The following is a 14,813-nucleotide window of genomic DNA, read 5'->3' on the forward strand; positions in this document are numbered from 1 at the left end:
GACTACCACTCTTGGATGGAAGATATTGTATGATCTGTGTGGAAAGATCTACTGGATGTAAGGATCAGAAACCTCTCAGACACCCCAACCTACTTAAGAGTCCTTGCTACATATTGTCAGGGAAAATATAACTGGTTTACTTGCATCAACCAGTGATATTACTAATGGGTTCTATGAGAGGAGGGGACATCTCTTTACAAACCTAGAGGCTCAGTGCCAATTTACCTGCATTGGAAGCTATCTTCATATCACCAGAAGGCAAGTACTTCTTGCACTAAGGACAGTAGACCCCTCCCACATTGAATGGGTGGAGTTAATGACTGTGGAAAGATAGTTGAGACAGGTCAAGTACCAGGAGTCCTGGAAGGGAACACCCAACTGTAAGGAGAGATAAATTAATTGGAGGATGTCTTGAAGCTAATTAGCTCAGGGATGATAGATAAAGAGTGAATGTGGGTATGTCTCTGAAAAACAATCCGCCTAGTGTTTCTAGCTCAGATTGCCTTCTTTTGCTTGCTGAATTTTTGAAACATCTGTGGCTAGTAATGCTGTTGTGACTGTTTTCCAAACTACGTGGCCTGAGGTAGGGATATCAAATTCTATTCAGGCTGACATAACAAAATATAAATGGAGTGACATGTAAATAATAGAAATTTATTTCTTATAATTTTAGAGGGTGAAGAGTTTAACTTACAAAACGATTTGATATCTGATGAAGTCTCACCTCTATGCTTCCATATGGCCATCATTGTGCTGAATCCCTATATGACACAAGGGCAAAAGATACCTCCCGGGCCTCTTTTATAAGTGCCCTAACGCCATTCATGAGGGCTTCCCCGCATAATCTAGTCATCTCTGTAGGCTTCTGACTGGCCTCCTAATCTTGAGCATTAGGGGAATGTCAACCTTAGGTCAATTCGAAGAGGATTAGCTCCAGAGCAGATAAGTGGAAGTGAGCTGATGGAGACGGTACATTTCCTTGTTAAACTGATGAAGGCTGATGGAGACGCCATCATCTTCACATCTAAGACAAGGATTTTGACGGCTAAAGAAGGAGCTGTTCACAGTCTCACATTTAGAGACGGCTTTCCATAAAATCTTTCCAGTTAGGTGGTAGCATTTTAGGATTCTTCCAAGGAGTCATCCACCAGGGGACAGGCTACAAATTTTTGGTACTTTGATCCATCCATTCATGCAGTCATCAAACATTTATTGAACACATTCTGATGGAGACCTTAAGCAAACAAAAGAATAAATGGCCAAGAACTTGATTCAGGCTGTAGGTGTGAGGATGGTGAGAAGACATATTTGAGTTCCGGGAAGAAGTTGGGGATTATATGGAAGTGTGGGGTGAGTGAAAATTGGCTGCTCCTTAGAAGTTGTTTCTCTGAGCTGAAGTGGAAGATAAATGAAAAGAAAGAGCTACTGGCAATTTGAAATAGAGCTAGCTAAGAGAGGAAGTATGTGATGGATGAGGTCAGAGTCAGATAAATGATAAAATTCTGCAGGTTTACCAAGTGACATCCAGACATCCGTGTGAAATAGAAAATGTGAATTTGTTTATCATGTTATCTTCTGGAATGGAGATTAAGTTTGGCTATATCATGAAGAAAGGACATGAATATAACTGCACAGTTTGTAAAATAGCTAAAACTTGGAAACAGCCCATTTGCCCATCAGTTGGAAACTGGATAAAGATGTGTTTTTTCTATAAAATGGAGTATTACTCAGCCATAAAGAATGAGAAATTAGAGTCATTCATAGGAAAATGGATACATATTGAGGATATACGCCTAAGTGAAATAAATAAGTCACACATGTGTAAATACCGAATAGTTTCTCTGGTGTGAATAAACTGTAATAGTACATAAGATCCTAATGAGATAACTGACATTATGAAATGGGAAGAAAGTGGCTAAAGGTGTGGGGAAAGTGGAAGTGTAGGGGAAGGGTAATAAGGGAAAAGAACAAAATAGGAGAAAATGAAAAAATAGAAATGCAGTGTTTCTAAAGGGGGAGGGGAGGAGGGGGTGAAGGGAGGGCAGAGACAAGGGGGAAAAATGAAAACCAAGACCTGTCATGTAAAGGTACGAGATCCCAGTGATGAATGTAACTGTACTGTATACCTAAAATGTACCAATAAACTCATGAGGAAAAAAAAAAACAAAGGACGTGAAAATATGTGAGGGCAAAAGTTGTACATACTGTGATCCACATTCTTTCATCTTCTCTGCAAACACCATTGGGCACCCAAACTGCATAAAGCATAATAAACTCAGGGAAAAGTTTAAAGGACTAAAACACTAACCCCAAAATCCAACAACAGAAATTTCCCTTATTTCTTTAAGATTTCTTTTCAAAGTACGTATGTATACCTTTGTCTATGTATTTCCTATGTTTGTGTGTTTGTAGCTTATACATAATGTTATATATCCAGAGCTAGGTGTGATTAAATGAACTTTGAGACCTCACCTGAAATTATATCCTGACTTAGCTTCTTCCCTCTTTTAATGCAGCCTCCTTCATTCCCATAATAGTTTTACCTGAGAGCGTATTCGTAACAAAACACTTGTACTGAAGCTGTGATATAGCAGGAAAAACATCACCTACTAAGCTATGCCATATTGCATATGAAATTAGTAATAATTTAAGTTGAATAACCTGTTAGAATAATGTTTGTTTAATTATTTTAATAATCTTTGCTCAATAGTTTCATCTGCCTGTCTTTCAGTTTACTCCTTTGATACATGAACGTAGAGGGCAGCATGTCCTTTAAGGCAGGAGATCTCAACTGTGGTGATTTTAACACCTCCCACTTCAGGACATAGTTGGTAATTTCTAGCGACACTTTGGATTCTCTGAATTTAGGAGGATTACTACTGGGGCTTTGAGTGGGTAAAAGGCAGGACGCTGCCTAACAACCTATAATGCTCAAGACAGTCCTTCACAACAAAAATTGTCCATGCCAAAATATCTGTACTTCTTTCTGCTGTTAAGAAATCTTGATCTAAGGTACTATGTGCTTCTTTAAAACATTTTTCTTTTTACTAGTACATGTTCACAGTGCATAATGCATTTATCATGGGGGAGATGGTACATGCACATAGCATATCTTAACTCTTTCTTAATCTCTTCTCACTTTCTCACCTCCCTGCTCCTTCTGTCTTCTGGTCTCCTTCCTATGTACAAAAGCTCTATCTGAATTCTGTTAAATTCTTTTGTTTTCCAATCTCCTTTCACTCCCCTCACTCTCCTCTCTCCATTTCTTGATTCCCTTCCCTTGTGCAAAAGATCTATATCCCTATTTCCTATCATCTGTCTTTTATTTTGCTCTTTATTTATATTTTAGGTTTTCGTATAAAAGGAACCATGTAACATTTATGATTATTTGTCTGGTTTATTTTACTTAATATTATCGTCTCAAAAGGTATACACTTTCCTACAGATGACTTAAGTTTATCCTTCTTTATGGCACAGTGGTGCACCATTGTGTATGTATACTTCATTTCTCTTTATCCATTCATCTGTGATGGGCATTAAAGCCATTTCCACTTAGCTATGGAAATGCATATATTTCTACCTGTTTCTAAATTCACTGAATTATTGAATATACATAAGTCTATAATTATGTCAGTTTTTATTTCGAGATAGAGTCAATACATTTTAATTCTATGCAAAACTCATCAACCCAGTTAGATATCATGATACTAACCAGGTAATTACCTGTCTGTTTATACAAAATGATGGTTAGTCAAGGTAAATTACCTCTGTATGAACACACAGTTTTTTTAAACTAATGGTTAATGAGCTGCTTGCTGCTTTAGAAAATACCTTTTGAAAAAATGTGGAGCAGTTGATGAAAATTACATTATGAAAATAAACACAATGTTAATTTCTTTAACACAAAGTAACCTGAACAAATTAAACACCACATGTAACATGCCATTTATAGCACACAATAATAACAATAATCAGTTTAGGGCCAGGTATTTAGCTCAGTGGTTCCATTACCTGCTTCAAAAGCACAAGGACCCAAGTTCGATCCCTGGTACCCTCCCCCAAAATAAATAATAATCAGTTTATTTAAAAGCTATACAAACACTTTGCACTTTTTGAGTCTTTACCCTAATCTCAGTAACTGAGATAAGTTAATTTAGAACTCATTTGCTGTTCATATAGAGGTTTCGAAGGGCAGTTGCCATGGTACAGATTTACGGGACAGTGAACATTGTAAAAGGAGCTGAGATTGGAATTCCAACTGTACTCACCAGAACAGTTCCTATTTTATTTTTAACTTACCATGTATCATGGTCATTGTGAATTGCATGTGTTTAATGTGCCACTAAAGCAACCTAAATTAAATGATGCAATGCTATACTCCCTAGTTCTGTACTTTACCCATTTTAAGCTCAATTGCTTTATAATGAAGAATAATTTAGAACCAAGCATTGGAACAGATGAGGAAGAAAGTATTACGATCCCATGATAGAATGAATTCCATGTACTATATAGTCTCTTTATATAAACCCTTATAATGTATATGAAGATATATATATCTGTTAAATGCATATTCTATAAATATATTCATGCATATATTTTCATATATTCATATATATCTTTATATATATGACAAAGAGAAACAAATGGGAGGCAGATTAAGACCAATTTGGAGGGATTAATGATAAAGTACTTGAAAGTGGATAAAGAAAATGAAATAAAGATATAAAACATAAATTAGAAAAGTAGAAGCTTGTGTCTGCAGGCTGCCTTTACTTTTGTTTCTAAATTCAGAAAGGAATATAAATAATTTAAAGTACTGTAATCTTAGAGAAATGTAAAATTATTTTATGGCAAGGTGGTTTGGTTTAAGCAATTGTTTTACCCAAATACAGCATAGCAATGACACAGTCCTTTCCTAAGGGGAAAATGGCAAATATCTTACTGGTGTTGTGTTTAATACTGGAACACTTTGGTGTTGAGAAATCGGAACAAGGGTGTCATGGTTTGTATGTCATTTCCAACCTGCTATTTGATATTTCATTATCAAATTTCTATTTCTATTTCTCAGTAAGTTTGCAAAATGCACATTGAACAACAAGAATTCCTAATGCAGAAGTAAGTTTGTACAAGACATAAAATATAAAATTGCAGTACTCAAACTGTGTTTCTCAAACTTCTTATAATCCACAAGAAAAAAAAAAAGAGACTTACCATCATGAGCAGTATCTATCATGTTCCTTGTGGATCCCAGCACCCTTACTACTCAAGATAGTTTTGAAAAGTAATTGCAAGTGTTTTAAATGCCATTTAACTATCTTTTATTTTGGATAAAATAAAAATTTATCCTTAGAGTAAGTACCGAGTCTGTAAATGTAAAAAAGTATGTAGAGTATCATCATCATCATTACATAAAATAATGCCATCTCTGAATCCAGAATCTATGGACACTGATAGGAAAAAACATATGTGTGATTTGTTACTAATTGGCAGGAAGAAAATTACAAAATGTTATGTACTACTATATTATTGCATTTATATAACAGCCAAATGCACACTTATCTCAATGTGTAATGAATCATAGTAAGGTTATGTGGTGGTGGGATTATGAGAAAGAATTGAAACAAAGTTAAAAAGATAATTTTATTTTAACTTCATGTTTGAAATTTTTGCAGTGAGAAAATAGAAAGTCACCGAAATATTTTAACTCTGCTAAACAACAAATCACTTGCAAAACACTTCATACCTCTTACACATGCCCCAGTCACTGTGATTTCAACAGTGGATATAGCTGATGACACATGAAGGACCTTTTTTAAATTTTCATAGATATAGGTTTTCATCTTCTCTTTACTACAAACCGCCTGGGTGATCCTAGAGTAATGAGGGTTTCTCTGTGCTCCATACTCTCCATCCCTAAGAAAATTGAAGTTCTTGTCCTGCTTTGTTATTTCAAGTATTTGTCAACAGATAAGGAGTTAGTTGAAAGCATGCATCAACTCAATGGTCCCATATTGGCTCTTTAAACTCTGTTTCCTGGTTGTACAATATCGTTTTGCGAAAGTGAAAATTAGCACTCATAGTAGAAGTCTTCCCAAAAGGACATAGATAAGGTCATGTAAAGAATGTTTATAATGGCCCCTTTCTGTGTTTGATTGATGCTTGTACATGATATGTCCAAGCCAGTATTGTTTTTCCCTTCACCTGACCAATCGCCTGGAATATAATTGCTGAACTGTTCCTTCTTTAAAGTAAGAAATAAACCATATCCCCTTGGCAATATCAACTCCAATCCCAAATGTATAAACAGCCCCATTCAAATCCCTATTATTGAACTGGTCAAAAGTCTCATGTGGGATTTGTTCTTATTTGCTTCAGTCTACTAAGCAAACCTGATTTTTTTTTCTCCAGATGTATTTCTGCATTTCTTTGACTTCTGAACTTTAGCACTCCCTTTTGATCATCAAAAATATCACTCATAAATTGCATCTTCTGTCCTAAGCTACAGCTGTAGTGAAGAGAAACCTTACTTTGAAATCTTATTGAAATAAAACATACAAACAACACATGAGTGGGATTAGTCTACATTCTTTGAAGCTAATCTTGTTCGTAATCTCAAATATTCTTCCCAATCCATGTGTTTACATCACTTCTTTAATTAATTACTTAGGCCTTTATTCATCAAAGAACTTGAAACACATCCACTGATTGTAGCCAATTATAGTTAGAGATGTATACATATAATCCTTCAGTATATTTGCATTAGTTATTACTATGTAACAAATCACCATGAATTTAGTGACTTAAATCAACATGCATTTATCATCTCATAGTGGCTAGAGGTCAGGAATTTGAGAGCATCTTAGACATACAGTTCAGGATGACTCAGGGTCTCTGAATAAGTTATAAGAAATCTCTCCTTCAAACTTATGACAGATCTAAATAAAAGTTTCAATCTAAATTATTTTTCATAAATCATTTCCTCTTAATAGGTATACCATTGAATAATTGTTAACTAATCAGATATTTTAATGTTTTCCACATATATAAAACCATCTAAAGGCCTAATAAAATATCTTATGAATCTATTTTTTATATGAAAAACCTGAGGCTTAGGCAGTTTCAGTATTTTGCCCTCTATCACATAATTATGGAAATACAGAATAAGGTCATGGACACAAATGTTTCTGATAATCTAAGTAGTGCTTTCAGTAAAAGATCAGAGCATTAAGTGAAAATGAAATAATTATAAAAACTAGAGAGAAATGTGAATGTTCATTAAATAGTCTTATTTAATAGCGTGAATGTTTACATATATGATCTCACTTAATCAAGTACAATTTTTAAATAAAGTCTTATTTACAATTCCTAGGCTAGATAAATCTCCCAACTCATATAATCTACATTAAAAGAATTTCCAATTATATGTAATCCATGTCAAATGTCATGGAATCTCAAATTTTCTCCAACTTTGTGTGCAAAGTTGAAGCCATTATATATTTTTCGTTGTATTTTTAGTCCCACTTTCCTGTGGACTTTTCCTCTTGAATACTGTTCTTTTTCAATGAAACAGAGAAAGAGCAGGTATTCATTTTTTTATGCTTTTTTATAAACTATGTTCTTTTTTTAAAAGTTTGTCAAAAATTTTATTTCTTCTTTATTTTTCCTTTTGAGCCATTTATTTGTAACAGTAGTTATTCAGAGAACAAGAAGCAAAGGCTTTAGCAGTATGTTAAGCGGCACCAAAAATTTTAAGTAATTAATTTGCATAAAAGAAGACAAATCTGTAGCTAATTTCAAGTAGTACGTCCAACACTGAAAAGTATAGATACCAGAGATAGAGGAAACACTAGAAGCAGTGTAGTTAATGTGAAATTATTTTAAACAGGGTCACTTGTATGTCTCATATGAAAATTTAAATATGTCAAATGAAGCTGTAAACATTTTCTTTGATCACAACATTAAACATTAAGCTAACAGCATAGTAGAAATAATTCAAGATTTTGAGTAAAAAGAAATGGTTTCAGATTCCAACCTTATTATTATTATTTATGTAGCCATAAGCAAATTTGTTGACCTCTAATTGTTTACCATTAAAATAGGAGGTAATTTTCACTAATTTTCTTTTAATTTTTGCTAATTTTTCCTGGTTGTGGAAAAGATTAAAATGAACATAGGTAATTTGCCTAAAACAGAGTAAAAGCTGAGGGAGCAAGTTTGAATCAGTGTCAGTCTACCTTTATTTATCTGCTAATGGAAAATGTGCAGTTTTAGTAGTGCTATGGAAGAGAAATATTCGTCTGTTCCTTCCTAGAAACTCAGTTCTTAAATCCTCAAAATTTGCATCCCACTTTTCCTTGGGTCAGTTTACACACATTCAGTAAGGACTGACACCTGATGCTGCCTTAAGAAAGAAACATGATTTTTCTTCAATACCAGGAAGTTTTCTTTGTGTGGAGTTTCTAGATGTTAAAAAGAGGCTTACCTCAGTTACATTTGTCGTAAGTAGACTGAAAATTTTAGATTTTCATCTGTTCAAGTGTAAGCAATGCTTTCAAATGGTTCCCAAGTAAAAATACTAAGGCATTTGATTTAGCTAGCTCCATAAAAGTGGTAAATTTGTGTTTGCATGTCCAGTCTTTTCTGCTTATAAAGTGGGTAAACAAGAAAAATATTTTTTAAAAGGCCAAAGGTGTAGGGAAAGTGGGAAGGGTAGGGGAAAGGGAATAAGGGAAAAGAAAAAAATATAAGAAAATAAAAAAATGGAAATAAAGTGTTTGTAAATGGGGAGGGGAGGAGGGGGTGAAGGCAGGGCAGGGACAAGGGGAAAAGTGAGAACCAAGACCTGTCATGTAAAGGTACAAGATCCCAATAATGAATGTAACTGTACTGTATACCTAAAATGTACCAATAAACTCAATAAAAAGAAAATATATATATATATTTTTTTAAATGTACAGATACATTATTTTATTTACTCTCAGTCAGAAAAATATCATTTAAGAATATAGAAAGATTTAACCAGTTTATCAAATTCTTTGAACAAACAGGTGCCAAAGAATAAATGATAGGATGATAGATCATTATAAACTAACATTCATATTAATTACGTGTGCTTCATCATGAACTATATGGAAATAGATAACAATAATAAATAGAAAGATAACGTTCCACTGCCCCCAAAACGTACGAATCTGATTATTGTAAATGACTAGAGGTGTTTATTTCAGCAGTAGGAAACTTTATAAGGCCTGGTTTGTTCGAAAATGCAAAATCTGAGTAACTTGAAACGAATTTGCTCTCTCCCGATTTTGTTAGGAAGAGCTCACCAGCCAGTGGGGACTCAGTTCAGTTCTACAGCAGGTTATGTTTTAAATCCTTTTCTATTCTGTATGCAAAGGAACTTTTACAATGAGTGCTTTTGGTTTTCTCCCTAAATCCCACCTCTATAAACTTTCCCTGTAGTTTTGGGGCATGAAATATACAGCAGAGAGAGTCCATAACACTTTCTACCTACATTCCAATGTGTCATGTAATGTTGCCATGGAGATTACCCTGAAATATTTATGCCAACTAAACTTTCACTACCCAAGATCCAAACTAGCCAATATGCTATGAGAGTCGTAATAGTTCAGCACAATGTTGCTGAGAATATTTTCCTACTATACTCCTCTCTTCTTTGAAATTGAAATATGTCCATTTATTTCTGTTGTAATACTACAGTGCAAGCTAATTACTGTTTAGAAGTTTGGATTTTAGTCTGAGTCTAGTTCCTAAGAGGACTAAGTTTTGAATTGCTTATAACAAATCAGTTGTAAATAATAAAATTGTAAGATGGAAATACAGATAAGATTGAAATTTTAAAAGGTAATGAAAAATAATTAAAATTCTTACTAATTTTTAATACATGTTGCATTTATTGGAATGTACATTTCTGAAGATTTTATTTATCACCCACATCTCATCACGATGGCTGGCATATAAGTGAGACTGAAATGAATTGAAATTCTTTATTCAAAACTAGTTCTTTTTCTAGAAATAAAAAAAAAACTAAGGGAAGTTCATAGTAACATAAGTGCACATTTAACTCCTATTTTAGGAAGAGGGTTGGCCAGGTGTTTATACTGAGCCTCTTGCTGGGAAAACCCAAAATGCCAGGTGAAATATAAAAAGTAACTTGCTTAAAATCATTGTTGAACTGATAAAAAAGGAAAGAATACTCAGGCCAAATCTACGAATAAATTGAAACCAGGTAACACAATTTGAGCTCAGAGGCAATTTCGCCCTGACGGAATTTACTGAATTTGATTTTAAGTGTTCAAAATCCTGGTTTAAAGTACAAAGGGCAAAGTGCAGGCTGCTCAAACTTGAACACTAATAGAAATCTTCTCTTTGCAAATATGCTGTTATACGGACTATCTTCTCAGGAAAAATGAGAACCAGAATTAAATGTGCCTCACAGGCTACTCACTCTCAAGAAGTTCAAGGAATACAGCCTGGATGGTGAGCAAAGGAAATGGTCTCAAATATTCAAAAGCGAATGACCCTGATGTCATACATACTTCCCCAGACGGGAGGAAAAAGCAATACATCCCAAGGGATATTTATGCTACCAGATCCCTGATACAGAAACCCAAGGCGAAGAGTGCTATAAGATCAATTTGTAAGCCAATTGTACTCTTAAATATAGATGCAAAATCCCTAGACATAATAATAATAAATAAAACCTGCTATATATAAAAAGATACACTTTCAGAAATATTAGCTTACCATTAGAAAGTTACCTGATGTAAGTTATTGCGTTATTGGTAAAAAATGCATACATTCATCTTAATGAAAGTACATGATAAAATTGAACATATAAGAAGGGCAAAAAAAGAAAAGTATCTCTTGGAAGCCAAGGAATAGAAAGGGACATTTAATCTGCTATAGAGAGACACTTTCAAAGATTTCCATTTGAAATTAGGATGCTCTACATAGCTGTTCAACATTGTACTGCAGGTCCTTACATCCATAGTAAATCAAGTAATATGAACAAAGCATTTTGGAATTGTATAAAATAAAGGAGCATTATATATGATTGTAGAGAATCATTTCATTCTATAAAAATGATACAGTCATCTATTTGAACAATAAAAAATATCTGCAGTAAAATATGTGAGAAATAATGAGAATGTGAAATTCTCTGAGAGGAATACTTATAACAACATTGATTACATATTTATTGATTGGGAAAAAGTATGAGTATAAAATTATTTAAATAAAGTAATATTTGCAATAATATGAAAAGTATTAATACCTGGTATAAATATAAGAAGCATTTATATGAAATTTTAAAAGAAAATTTACAGCCCTAAGGTAAGTATTTAAAGAAAAAATAAGCGAGTGTCTTAATTACTTTTTTTGTTGCTGAGACAAAATATTCAACACCCAAAGTTAAAGGAGGAAAGGTTTATTTGGCTCACAGTTTATAGAGGTTTCCGTTCATAGCTGTCTGGTTATAAAGCAGGGTGTCATGTCAGAAGGGCATCACAGAGGATAAATGGTCCATGGAAAAGCAGGACAGGCAGAAGGCAGCAAAAGGCAAGCAACAAGTAAGGAAAAGCCACAGGTGACAATAGCAGCTTCTTTCTGTCCATTCATATTATATCTAAGCTACCGGCCCTAAGGGCCAGTCACTCACACCCAGAGCTATGCTAAACCAATCAGTGGATTAATTCAGTAATCACACATTCTTAATACCATCATCACATGCTCTAGATCCAGCTTCCTCTGGGAAAAAAAAAGAAACCCACTTATGATTTCAGGAGACATTGGTGGGGACATCTAGATATAAGCTATAACAGTGAGGAAATGTACATTTTGTTAAAAATTTCAATATTGTCAATATGTTGACGCTATCCAATTTTTTTTCTATAAAGTTAATGGACTCCATGTGGAAACTCAACAGTACTTTTGTGAAATATGAAAAGTTGTTTCTAAATTTTATATGAAAGATAAAAATTGTTAGATGAAATGAGAATAACCGGCATGGAGACAGAAAATCCAGAGGACTAGGAGAAGTTTATTCATACACGTAGACCCCACTCTCAAAGGGAGTGGAGCCCGGAATCATGAAAAAACAGGGTTTCTATAGGGCTGAACAAGCATGCAACCTTGAGCTTGTTACAAGCTTGTAACCTTGGGCTTGTCCTTCTTGTCTCATCTGCAGGCCGTATTTGTACATTTGGCTGGTCGATTTCAGACAAGGCTCTGCACTTCACCTTGAAGCTGTTTGACCTTGTCTACAAGAATGTGAGCAAGCGTGGTTACAGAAGCAGAATGCATGGTTAACAGCCTGGGCTGGGGGTCGCACAGCAGATGTGTATTCAGCTGAAGTTCAGTTTCAGGTCAATATGGAGGAACTTTTGTCTTTCAAAAATCTAAGGGGAATCAAGATTCTCCTGAAGAAGAACAAGGTGAAGAAATTGCATAACTATTGAGGCTTATTTCAAGACTATGGTAACCATGAATTTTAAAAGATTTGTGCTTGGAGAGAACATAAACCAAATGGGGTAGAATAGAGAACATAGAAGCTGAACAAATCATATATGGATAATAAATACTCAATACATGAAATACAGGGCCATTTATTGATCAGGAAGGAATAATGAACTTGACAAGAAATGGTATTGGCTTAATTTGGAGACTATGGGTAAAAATAAAACAGAAAAAAGACAAGGATATCCTCTCTCATCACAGCTATTCACCATTGTTTAATAAGTCCTAGCTAGTTCAATAAGGTAAGACAAACAAAAAGTATGCAGTTTGAAAGAAAATAAAATTGTCATCATTTGCAGATGACATTATTATCTAAATAGAAAACATGAAAGATCTTGAAAAGGAAACAAAATAACTCCTACAATAAATTTTCAAAGTCCCAGAAAAAGATCAATTTTCAATAGTCAGTGACTTTCCTAGCTATAAATGATAAAAGTTTTGAATTTTAAAAGAAGTCTGTACCACTTATAATAGCACAAAAATTGAAGTGCATTGGTATGCAAAATGTGTGCAAGGTATGCAGAAATACCTGAAAAACACTACTGATAGAAACCAAAGAACATACAAATTACAGAGAAAACCCATGTGCATGGATTGGCACAACCAACATTGTTAAGATAACAATTATATCCAATGTGATCTAAATATTTAATATAATGCCAATAAAATGCCATAAGTTTTGGATATAAATATATTTATACATTCATTCTGAAGCTTATATGGGAATACACAATTATTAGAAGAACCAAAACAATTTTGGAAAGGAAGAACGTAGTTGGAGGACTTATGATTTACTATAAAGTGACAATAATCAAAGTGATGTGTTATTGGCAAAAAGATAGGTTTATAAGTCCGTTCCAGATACCAGTCTACATTAACCTTGACTGTTGTATAACAAGTTAACCATAAACTTAGAAGTATAAAAATGACATCCACTAAGGAGCTCAAAGTCTGTAGATCACAAGTGCAGACACAGCCTGACTGGATTCTCTGCTTCGAGTCACACAATCCTAAAATGAAAGTATCAGGCTGTGTTCTTTTCTAAGTGCTCAGCTTCCTCTTCTAAGTGCTTATGATTGTGTTGGTGGCTAGTCTCTGGCACTTCTGGACTGGCTCCTGGTTTTCTTGTTGGCTGTCAGCCAGAGCCCACTCTCAGCTCTTAAAAGCTGTCTATATTCCTTTCTTCTGAACCCTCCATCTTCAGAGCCAGCGATGGAAACTCTCCTCCACATCAAATCCCTCTCACTTTTAAAATCCTTTTCACTAGAAAGATCCCAGTCCCTTTTCAGGGGTCAAGCGATAAAATGGAGCTCATTACTTTCCATTTGAATTTTGCCTCTCATTGAATTCATATGCTAAAGACCTAATCCCTCACTGTGACTATACACGGAGGTAGGGATTTTAAAGAGGTAATTAACGTTAAATAAAATCGAAAGGATGAGATCCTAATCCAATATGGCTGCTGTTCTTTAAAAAAGAGGGAGAAACATCAAGGGTGTTTAGGCATGGAGGAAAAGCCACTTGAGGATAAAGTGCAAAGTCCAGAAAGACAGACTCTTACAATAAATCAGCCCTGAGTGCACCTAAATCTTAGATTTATAATTTCCCCCATTGTAAGAAAATACATTTCTGTTAAGGCACCCGGTTTGTGATATTTGTTATAGGAACTTTAATAGACTACTAACATACCAAATAGAATAATATTAGTTTCTTAAATTGCATGCCATAATATAACCTAACCGCATAATTTATATCTTATTGTTTTCATGAGTTTTTGTCATACTAAAGACTTGTGGATTATACAAAAGTGTGGATCAATAGTGGTCATTTTATTTGTCTAGCAACTTCATTTCCAATATCAAAAAACATAAAGAAAAAAATCTGAGAAACAACTAAAATGTCTATCAGCAGGAACAGAAATAATCCAAGTATGGTATTTCATACAACAAAATAACTAATAATGAACAATTAACTAGAGAAACTCTTCTCACATGCACCATTTGAATAAGTGCTAAATGAAGGAATCAGTTAAAAAAGATATATCGTGCATGATGCTACATATGTAACGTACATTAAGAAATAAAAAGGCAAAACCATAGTGATATAAAACAGATCAGTGTCTACTGGGGGTTTAGGTTGGGATGGGGTTGGGTGTTTAATAAAGAAAATAGGCTGCACAAATGTAGAGGAAACTGGCCTGTAAATAGGAAAAGGCCTTATGGGGATTTCTGGCTAATCCTGACTAGAAAAAGTTAAAGCTTTACCAGAGAAAACAA

This window comes from Fukomys damarensis, unplaced genomic scaffold (genome assembly GCF_012274545.1).
Source record: "Fukomys damarensis isolate Sample0158 unplaced genomic scaffold, DMR_v1.0_HiC HiC_scaffold_39, whole genome shotgun sequence".
NCBI classification, from domain to species: Eukaryota; Metazoa; Chordata; class Mammalia; order Rodentia; family Bathyergidae; genus Fukomys; species Fukomys damarensis.